Below are 10,748 nucleotides of genomic sequence, written 5' to 3' on the forward strand. Positions count from 1 at the left end.
GAATCTGCCTGCAATGCAGGAGACACAGGAGATGTGGGTTTGATCCCTGGGTTGGGAAGATCCCCTGGAGAAGGAAATGGCAACCCACTTCAGTATTCTTGCCTGGAAAATCCCATGGACAGAGGAGTCTGGCAGGCTACATACAGTCCATGGGTCACAATGGGTCAGACATGACTGAGCAAATAACACACATACATGAATTACCTTCATCATAACAGGAGCCTTAGGAAGTGGGTCCTCCCATCACCTCATTTCACAAAGCAGCAAACCCAAGGTCCCAGGGCTGGAAAGGAGCACAGTTAGGGCTCAAACTGACTGGGCATGAAACTGCCACCAGGGGCCCCTTGTAGTCATGGGACTCACTCTGCACCAGTCCCAGTGGTCACTGGTTTCCTACTGTTTTAATGCTGCTAAATTTGGTATGTGGCGTTCTTGTTTTGTTCCATTTTTATCAGGTTTCGGTATTCAGGTTACCCTGGCTTGGTTAAGTAAACTGGGAACAGATTTCAATTATTTCCTATTCTGAGCCAGTTTGAATGAGGTGGGATTTATCATATTCTTGCAGGAGAGAGATCCCATCGATGCCAACAGGGCTGAGCGTGGCTGTTGTTAACAACACTGTACTGTATACTTGAAAGTTGTTAAGAGGGTAAGATCTTCAGTGTTATCAAAAGGCAATTAAATGACTTGATGGATGTGTTAATACTTTTCTATGGTCATCATTTTGCAATATCTACACGTATCAAATCATCACCTTGTATGCTTTAAGTCTACGTAAGTCATGTGACAATAATATTTCAGTAAAGCTGGGGAAGCAAAGACTGATGCCGCGAGCCATGAACATGGATGCATGCTGCCCAGACCCCTTCAAGGGAGGCCATGCTGCCCAGCTGCAGGGGTGGTCAACAGCCTGCGCCGTGTCATTCCCTCCATTGTGCCTGCCAGACCTCACACCTCCCCGGGGCGTGGGGAGGCTTCTGGTGACCCCTCCAGGCAGAGCAGAGAGGCTGTCTCACTCACCTCTCAGAGCTCTGAGTAGGGTTGACTGAGCTGTGGGCCCGCTCTGTTGCCCACCTGCCCCACTGCTCCCATTCCCCCAGGTTCTGAGCCCAGGTGCTTCCTGACGGACCCCGTGGTGTAAACCCCCTGAGTCGGCATCTGGTAACCAGCTGTGCTGCAGGGCGTCCAGCAGGTCCCACCCTTGGGCCTCACAGACCACCCAAGTGTCTCCCCTGTGCCTTTGAATCGACGGTTGTTGAGTCGTCCCTGCTTGGGCAACAAAACAGAAGGACACAGGATCCTTCACAGAGGAGGGGCACCCCCCCCCCCCCCCGCCAGGTGGAGTTGGTGCTCTCGGGGCGCCCTGTGTGTGGTCTGTATGTTGTTATGAGGGAGGAGCCAGGAGGCAAGAGCTTAGTCTACATTCCTTCCAGTGAATATTCAGGGTTGATTTCCTTTAGAATTGACTGATTTGATATCCTTGCAGTCCAAGGGACTCTCCGGAGGCTTCAGCACCACAGTTCGAAAGCCGGATCAGATGGTAGTACTGTTTTTCAATATTTTGAGGAATCTCCATTGTTTTCCCCAATGGCTACATCAATTTATATTCCCACCAAGTATGAACAAAGGGTTCCTTTTCTCCACACCCTTGCCAGCATTTATCTTCTGTCTTTTTGATGACAGTCATCCTAACAGCTGTGAAGGGATAGCTCACTGCGGGTTTGATTTTCAGCAAACTCTTCTTCGTGCCATCTCTGTGCTGAGGCTCCCTGGATTCCATTTGTGGGTCCAGCCATAGAGGCAAACTTACCCGGGTGAGACACAAGAGACAGCAGCATGTATTCACAGAAGTTTGGTTACAGATTTTTTTTAACTCCAAGGTGTATAAAACATTTTTGTGTATCAACTCACCTGATCCTCCCAGCAGCCCCGGGAAACAGTTTGTGTGTCACTCTCTCTGCAGATGTGGACTTGGAGGCTCCAAGAAGCTGAGTGGATTTTCTGACACTGCTGGGCTGAGAAATGATGCCACCAGCTGTTAAGTCCAGATCTTCTTGCTCCACAGTCCAGGTTTATAAATAGATACAAGCCCTGTACACTAGGTCTGAGCACTAGACAGTGGAGTCCTAAACAAGCACCAAATCTCCTATGAACATTTGTCGAGAGCCTACAATGCCTGCAACTGGTCCACAGGTCTAGAATTTCAGCAAATCCTCCAGCAACATATAGAATCAAAACCTTTAGCACAGGCTTCCATACAAGAAAACCGAGGCTCAGAGGAGACTGTGACTTAGTTATTGATGAAAGCAGGACCCGAATTCAGGCTTTTTGCCGCATCTATGCTTCATACAGAGTCTGGTGTCTTCTCGTGACTCAGTCACATGCCATAGGTGGAAACTAGGGTGCGACAGAACTGCAGAGGCCATGGGAGAGGAGCAGGGAGAACATGAAGCCAAGGGGCAGAGGGGGGCACTGAGGGCGGGGGCAGGGCCCAGCCATGGGGCCACGGGGGAACCCTTGGCTGGGGTGCTAAGGTCTGCAGGCTGTTACTTCCCCAGCCCCAGGGCCAGCATGGGCCGGTCACAACATGCCCTGTGGTTGGCTGGAAGGTTTGGACATGGTTCTAAGAGCAGTGGGAAGGCCTGCAGGGTTTCAAGCAGAAAATGGAAGCAGCCGCAGTGAGGAAATAGGAGTCAGGAGGTGAGAGCGCTGCGAGTTGAGAGCAGTGCCTCATGGTGAGATGTTTAGATCCCTGAGCGGAATTTGTTTATCACCCAGGATCCTGTGATCTGGTTGATTCATGCTCAGACCATGCTCCCCTGAATATCAAGCCTGAAAACCAAGGCAGCCATGAGCCAACAGCTTACAGAGCCCAGACACTTAAAATGCCACACCCACCCATGTGTGTCCACAGTTAAAGGGACAGCTTGGGGTTCGGGGATTCAACATGGGGCTGGGGTGGGAGGTAATTTTGTGTCTCAGGTTTGTTTGGGCTGCCAGGACAGAGTCTGTGAGTTCTCACACATTCAGCATGTGAGTCGAGGTTCTGTTAGTTCTTGGGAAGCTTATTTTTCAAATCCTATGCACTTTTCTTCTTTGAAAAGGACTCAATAATCATCCTTTGATTCAGTATAAAGCTAAGAATCTTAGCAGAAATCTAAATTGAGACAGTCCTTTCCTTCTAGAAGTGTATAAAGCCTAGTAAGCAGGTTGAACTCACTGTGTTCCTATCAGAGGCATTAGTTACATCTCTCCAATATTCTCAGCCTGGCACTTGGATGATTGTTGGGACATTAGCCACAAGCTCTAGGAGGGGGTCTCTGCAGGTTTTAAATCTTGCCTTCCTGTTCATGTGGTTGCCCCACCAGCTTTGTTCAGGAAGGTTTTCTTCACTGCCTGCTACTTCAGGTTTCACAATAGGATTACTGTTTCATTAACACAAAATTTGGGGTTCCCTCTACTTTGCCAACAAAGGTCCATCTGGTCAAGGCTATGGTTTTTCCAGTGGTCATGTATGGATGTGGGAGTTGGACTATGAAGAAAGCTGAGCGCTGAAAAATTGATGCTTTTGAACTGTGGTGTTGGAGAAGACTCTTGAGAGTCCCTTGGACTGCAAGGAGATCCAACCAGTCCATCCTAAAGGAGATCAGTCCTGGGTGTTCATTGGAAGGACTGATGCTGAAGCTGAAACTCCAATACTTTGGCCACCTCATGCGAAAAGTTGACTCATTGGAAAAGACCCTGATGCTGGGAGGGATTGGGGGCAGGAGGAGAAGGGGACGACAGAGGATGAGATGGCTGGATGGCATCACTGACTCAATGGACATGAGTTTGAGTAAACTCCGGGAGTTGGTGATGGATAGGGAGGCCTGGTGTGCTGCGATTCATGGGGTCGCAGAGTTGGACACGACTGAGAGACTGAACTGAACTATCCCAAATTCCTCCCTTTTCTCCTCCTGTGCCCACTGAACTCTTATTCATCCGTTTAGATCCAGGCAACAGTACTGGAGTAGGAGGGCATGGCAACCTACTTCAGTACTCTTGCCTGGAGAATTCCATTGACAGAGGAGCCTGGCAGGCTACAGTCCATAGAGTCACACAGTCAGACACGACTGAAGCAACTAAGCAGCAGCTACCCCAAATTCCTCCCTTCTCTCCTCCATGGCCACTGAACTCCTATTCATCCTTTTAGATCCAGGCCAGCACCTCTTGCTGGGAACCTTTGGGACCAGGTGCTGTGCCCTCTAACCTATGTGATGTCTGTCTGACAATTTCCTGGTTGACTGTGAACTGCCTGGTGCAGGTCTCCCCTCTGGGCCATGAGTACTTCAGAATCCTGCTCAATCACTAAGAAGAAATGAATTCTTTAAATGTTTCATAGTAATCTCTGCCATTGTGTAAGTTCCTTCTCAGAAAAGTCCAGTTTCAGAAAATGAGGTCTGAAATCAGCTGCCAAATAAAAGAAGTAAAATCCTCCTGTTTATAACCTGGATGCTGAAGACACCATGCTGACATTTCTTCCTTATCCCCTTTCTAAACCCGAAGAAATTTAGTTAAGGATGTAGGGAGGGAAATGAAAAAATTTTACATATAAAGAAACAGTCCTTAGAAATAGGGTATGATGAGGGCACAGGGTAGGGAGTCTAGCCAAGTGGAGGAGAGTTGAAGACGTATCATTCAAGGAACTTAGGATCTACAACAGAATTTCTGAGGAGCAGTCTATGAACCATCGGCATCAGATTTACCATGGAGTTTCTTATGGACAGGTTGCAGGCACCTGAATTGGAACTTCTGGGAGAAGGATTTTGTGGTTTTAATTAGCTTCTAGCCTTAGGCTCAGTCAAATTTGGGAATAACTGTGCATTGAATGCATGTTATTTGCCATGTATGTGTTCTTATGTGTAATATCTGTAAGACAGGTGTTACCCCATTTAACAGGTGTGGAAGCTGAGGTTCAGTATGATCCACTTACAGGCCAAGGTCACACAACTAGCAAGTGGTGGCACTAGAATTCTCAAAGTCTAACTCCAAAGTCGCTTATGGAAGAAATTCGGTTCTAATAACGAAAAGGTAAATGGGATGAACTGAGATCTTCCTTCTCTCCTTCAACTGTTTTATTTATGCTATTCTGAACAATCTGTTTTCAATGGAATTCTGTGTTTCTAAGAAGCAGAGGCAGCAACCTCTGTGTATAAATAGCTTCTAATTCATGTGAATGGGATTTAAAATGACAGCCCTTCTCCACTGAAATGAAGTGACTGAGCCTTTAGTGGAGTAAAATGACCTTGAGATAAAACAATTAAACAAGGAAGCATCTTGACATGAATTTCTATTTTCAGAAAATAGAGATGAAGTGGAGGAAAGAAGAAAAGCATAATATTTAGCAAACGTTCCCTCATGTTAAAACCTCTGCATCCCTGGAGTAAAGTATCCCTCTCATGGGCGATCTATAAAAGTATAGACATTATCCTCTATTTCAAGATCTGCCCTTTCTCAGCAAATGGGAGGTCCTGCCCACAGCCTGGTGCTGGGCTGTAGGAGGGGCACAGGGATGAGGAAGCCCCACCACGTCCCTGGGGAGTGTGAGTCAGGCCCAGTGGGATTCTTCTGTGTTGCACACTGCAAACCCCAGGCCCCACAAAAGGCACCATTGCAGGGTGGAGGCTGCAGGACTCTGGGCTGCAGGCTGGGGAGACTAGGGGTTAGGGTTAGGGCGAGGGCTTTCCTGGTAGCTCAGATGGTAAAGAATCTGCCTACAATGCAGATCTGGGTTTGGTCCCTAAAATGGCAACCTACTCCAATATTCATGCCTAGAGAATCCCATGGACAGAGGAGCAGGTTGGGTACAGTTCATAGGGTTGCAAAGAGCTGGTTACAACTGAAGTGACTTGGTACAAGCATGCTAGGGGAGGTGCCCTTGAGGCAACTCAGGGCCTAGTCAACTCCTCAAAGCACCAGGGTCAGCCTCCTGGAAATGTGGCGCCCACACTTAATTGCAGCTCCTGAGCTCAAGAGCTGCAGCTCATGGGCTTAGTTGCTCCGTGGCATGTGGAATCTTCCTGGCCCATGTCCCCTGCATCGGCAGGCAGATTCTTATCCACTGTGCCACCAGCAAACTCCTATCCTGTATTAAGACCATTATAAAGATATAAACTGATCAGTGAAACAGAAGAGAGTCCAAAAACAAACTCACACATATATGACCACCTATTACATAAAAAAGGTGGAAAACTGGTATCATAAGGATGGTTTTTCTCAATCAATGATGCTGGGTCAGCCAGAAATCTGAGAGAAAACTTATACTCTAAATCCTAATTCACACTATTAGCAAAAATCAACTCAGTAAGATTTCTGATTTAAAAGTGAAAGGTAAAACAAAAAAGACTAGGTGAAAACACAGACCATCTTGGAGTAGACATCTTCACCATCTTGGAGTAGACAAAGACTTTTTTTAAAATGCCAGCTATAAAGAACATCAGTAAATTGTATATTAAAACTCAGAGCTTTTCACTTGGAATATACAGGCTCTGTGGTGGGGTTAATGGCGACCTCCAGGGCTTACTTGCCAAGGGGTGTCTCCCAGGACTGCTTCTGCCAGTGGCACTGTCCCTGTGTTGAGCCACTGCCGATTCACACCCCCACATGAGACCTTCCAACACGAGCAGAACCACTCAGCCCCTGCTCCAGCTGCTCTATCAGGAGGTAGACACGTGTGAATCACATTGATGGGATCTCATGCACTTGGACTGCTAGTTAGTTTGGTCAGTGGGAGGCACCAGCAGAAGTGGAAGCAGCATCCACAAGTGAGATCAAGGAATGTCATGGGGAGTGTGAAGCTGGCCTGGGTGTCCACTCCATGCAAGCAGTGATGGTCTACCTTAATCTGTGCTGCACCTCCAGCCCCTTGCCTGTAACCTGGATAGTGAAAGAATATACATAAAATAGACAAATGAACAATTATGAAATGGATGAATAAAATTAAATACTACATGAGCTCTGAAAGTGGTGTTCGATATAAAGGCATATATCACAATTCAAAAACAAAAAAGAAGAGCTTTTTGCCAAATACGTTCTCACAATACATTCAACAAATAACTTGTATCCAGAATATACAAAAAGACAGTCCACCCAGTAGAAAAACAGGCAAAACTTGAACAGACATTTCACAAGAGGACAAAGGCCAATAAGCATATGAAAAGTGCTCAGTCTCATTGAGTGTGTGGTGTGAGTGATAGTCACTCAGTTGTGTCCAACTCTTTGTGACTCCATGGACTGTAGCCTGCCAGGCTCCTCTGTCCATGAATTTTCCAGGCAAGAATACTGGAGTGGGTTGCCATTTCCTTCTCCAGGGGATCCTCCCGACACAGGGATCAAACACGGGTCTCCTATATTGCAGGCAGATTCTTTACCATTTGAGCCACCAGGGAAGCTTATTAAAACAGACATTTCTAAGTATAAAGACAGGTCAACTTAAAAAGTATCAGCAGATACATGCTTGACTTTATCTTAGCTAATCTATAGATAATCTATAGACAATACATTAGAATATGTAATGAATCCATATACAATCTCATTAAGAAGCATTAAAATGAAACCTAAAGCCAGTAACATACCACTATGTGCCTTCCAGAATAAAATGAAAAAGACTGACACTACTGAGTGTTGGTGAAAAAATGGAACAACTGGAACTCAGAAAACCTGCTGGGGCAAGTCCAATAAAGCTGAGCACAATGTCTGTACAGTGACCCAGGAGTTCCACTCCGAGGCAAAGAAGAGTACCCATGCTCTAAAGTTCACAGACTAGAATACCTGAAGCAGTACTATTAACACCTTAATGACCAGAGACTTATTAATATGTTTTTTGTTACCCGAACATTATTGACCCAGGACGTATCAATAAGTTTTTAAGACAGTGATACAATTAACATCACCATGCAAAGTTTCAGAGCTTAAAATTGATCAAGGGTTCATCATACAACTTATGATTGTCATTATCATTCACATTTTGCTCCATCAGGTTTTTGTTCCAACCTTGTACTATAAATGCAAGTTTATTACCAGGAAAATTTTCAAAAATGACATGTGGCTAAATTTTGAGTGAAGAATCTTTTGGTGAAGTTTATGCAGATACTTTGCTTGATTATTCAAGAGACATATACACTGGTATATCAGAAGATAACAGTTCTTCAGAATATAGTTCTGACTTACATGATATGATTATTATACCAACAAAAAGACAAAAAAACCTTAGTGATTGACTCTGATACAGAAAGTGGAAAAAAAAAACTCACCATACTGGAGAAGGCTTTACAGGTATTTCAGGCTTAACTATTGAATGTAATAACCCATAAAGTGTTAGTCAAATAACAGAATTAATTTTTGGCCAGCCACAGGCATTAGCTTCTGCAAAAATCTCCCAGTCAATAATGAGTTAATAGCATTTCCAAACTGGGAATGAACCAAATGAACCAAACATCCATTAGATAAATAACATGTGGTTTATTCACGTGACAGAATACTATGCAGTCATGAAAACCAACCATGTACAAATACATGTGAGAAATCTCACAGTGTTGAGCAAATAAGCCAATACAAAGGAAAACATATTGTTTGATTCTATTCATAAAATGTCCCCAAACAGACAAAACTATCCCATGCTCTTGGAAGTCCAGACAGTGGTTACCCATGGGAGGCAGCAAATAAAAGGGAGAAAGAGGGACTTCTGGGGTGCTGGGAACACTGTTTGATATGGGTCCTGACTGTATGCATGTTTTCCATCTGGAGCTTGCCAGGCCAGCCTGGGAGAGTACTGCTGGGTGCCCCACACTTGTTCAGTAGTGCAGTGAGAAGTAGGCACACATGCCTCAGGCTAAACGGGAACAGAGATGGATGTGAGGTGAAGAGCTGGCTGTTACCCAACTCCAGTCCCGTGTATATCTGCTGAAATAAGTCTATCACTAAATAAATGAGTGCAGCAGCCACTGTATCAGCTACCTTCAAAGAATCAGGAATAATGTTGTCAGAGGGCAGGAAATGAAGAAGCTTCCTATCAGATGTGCAGCATTTGATGTTGACCAGGGAGGTAGTGATATTATACACTCATGCTTCCTGTTTGATCAAAGGGCCAGTAGGTGTCACAAGCATTATGGTACTGTGATTACAGGGCCATGGTCCCTGGGTCTGGCCTCAGGTAGAGGTAGACAACAGAAAGTCAGTTCGTAAAAGTCACGTTCAGTAGCTTTAACATTTACACTGGCAGTTCTTCCCCATACAAAGATTTGCACAGGAAGCCAAATACTCATTAGAAGGATACTTGAAGACTTACCAAACAACACAATGACAATGAGCTAAGACAGGCTGAATCAGTTCCCAGAAGAGCTAAAGGGACTGCAGAGCTGGTCAGCCAACAATGCTCCTGTGATCTCTCCTGTGCTGACCCGTATCACACCCCTGCCTCCAGGCCCTTCTCACTTCTACCTCTCTGTTTGGATGCTCTAGAAACACCATTAACATGAACGTAGATGGCAATCGTACTTCTCAGAATTCCAAGTTTGGTGAGGGGTGAGTAGGAAACCCTGCACTGACAATCTACCTCTCAAGAATCATCACAGCCTCTAATCAATTCTTCTCTTCCTGGATGCAGATTTCTCTGGGGAGTCACACTGGAGTGGAGGCCTGGTGGTCTCAGGGCACAGTTGCCACCTGTAGGCTGCTTCAGCCAGCAGGTCAGGACACTTTCCTTTCGGTGCAGTGGGAAATGGCCAGTTTCTCCTCCTGAACACCGGCCATGCAGTGCCCTTGCTTTACTAAGATTCCAGGCCCAAAGAATTCCATTTGATTGCTCTTAGTTACACACAGCCAGGTTCCCAGTCCATTCCTCCCAACTTCTTTCCACAGAGGCTGTTTCTGATCCTCATTTCTACTTCCATTCTCAGCGGACAGGTCTGAAAGTGCCCTTCAGTCACTCCAATGAGGGCCTGACATCACTGGCCTGATAATGAAAAGCCCACTCTCCTTAACAGTTTCCCCAGGTCTTGGATAGAAAATCATCAAATATTTAGACTGCAGATGTGTGTGGGAAGTCCCATCAGCTTTTACACTGGTGATGGGAGTTCTTCTTGAGTCACTGCCCACCGCTAGCTGCAGCAGGAGACGTCAGGGAGGAGAGCAGGGAAGGCAACAACGTCATAAATGTGCAAAGTGCAATGTACAGGACGCCACACCTTCCGGGGAGGCTCTGAGCACCTCCAAGCACACACCAGCTCGTTCAGAACCCGGAGCCCACCCAGCTCTCTCTGTTCCTTTTTATCCTCCTTTTCCACTTGGCTTTGCCACCACAAATTATTCCACCCAAATTTTCCATGGACTGGAAAGAGCAGGAGGAGGCTAAACATATGTCTTATTACTTGCTTGGAATACACTAAGATCACTACATGAGAACAGTGATAACAGAGAAGCTTTGCATTCTATACCAAACTATCACAGTACTTCCTAGCACTTTCCCCCAGAACTGATGTAATACTAAGAGCTCACAAGCCCACCTCCCAGCACTGTCACCAAACCTCAGCTGGCGAATGGCAGCCACCAGTCAGAAGTGCTATTATTTATTTCCTCTAACAACTTATGGTGGATCACATTTTTATAAACTGGTAACAGCTGGAGATGCACAGATTGTGGAAGGAACAGAAATTAGGTAATCTGTGTTACCTAATAGCTGAAATGTCTGCTATTCTAACATAATGAACAAT

General features: G+C 45.6%; 1 long non-coding RNA gene across 1 annotated transcript; it reads left to right on the plus strand.

Annotated features, from left to right (window-relative positions):
* The first annotated feature begins 239 nt into the window (after positions 1–239).
* LOC139034129 (uncharacterized) lies at positions 240–705 on the plus strand. Its single transcript, XR_011486572.1, has 2 exons — positions 240–419; positions 566–705. It is a non-coding gene; the product is annotated as an uncharacterized lncRNA (long non-coding RNA).
* Positions 706–10,748: the final 10,043 nt, after the last annotated feature.

Source organism: Odocoileus virginianus, unplaced genomic scaffold (genome assembly GCF_023699985.2).
Source record: "Odocoileus virginianus isolate 20LAN1187 ecotype Illinois unplaced genomic scaffold, Ovbor_1.2 Unplaced_Contig_27, whole genome shotgun sequence".
Classification (NCBI taxonomy): Eukaryota; Metazoa; Chordata; class Mammalia; order Artiodactyla; family Cervidae; genus Odocoileus; species Odocoileus virginianus.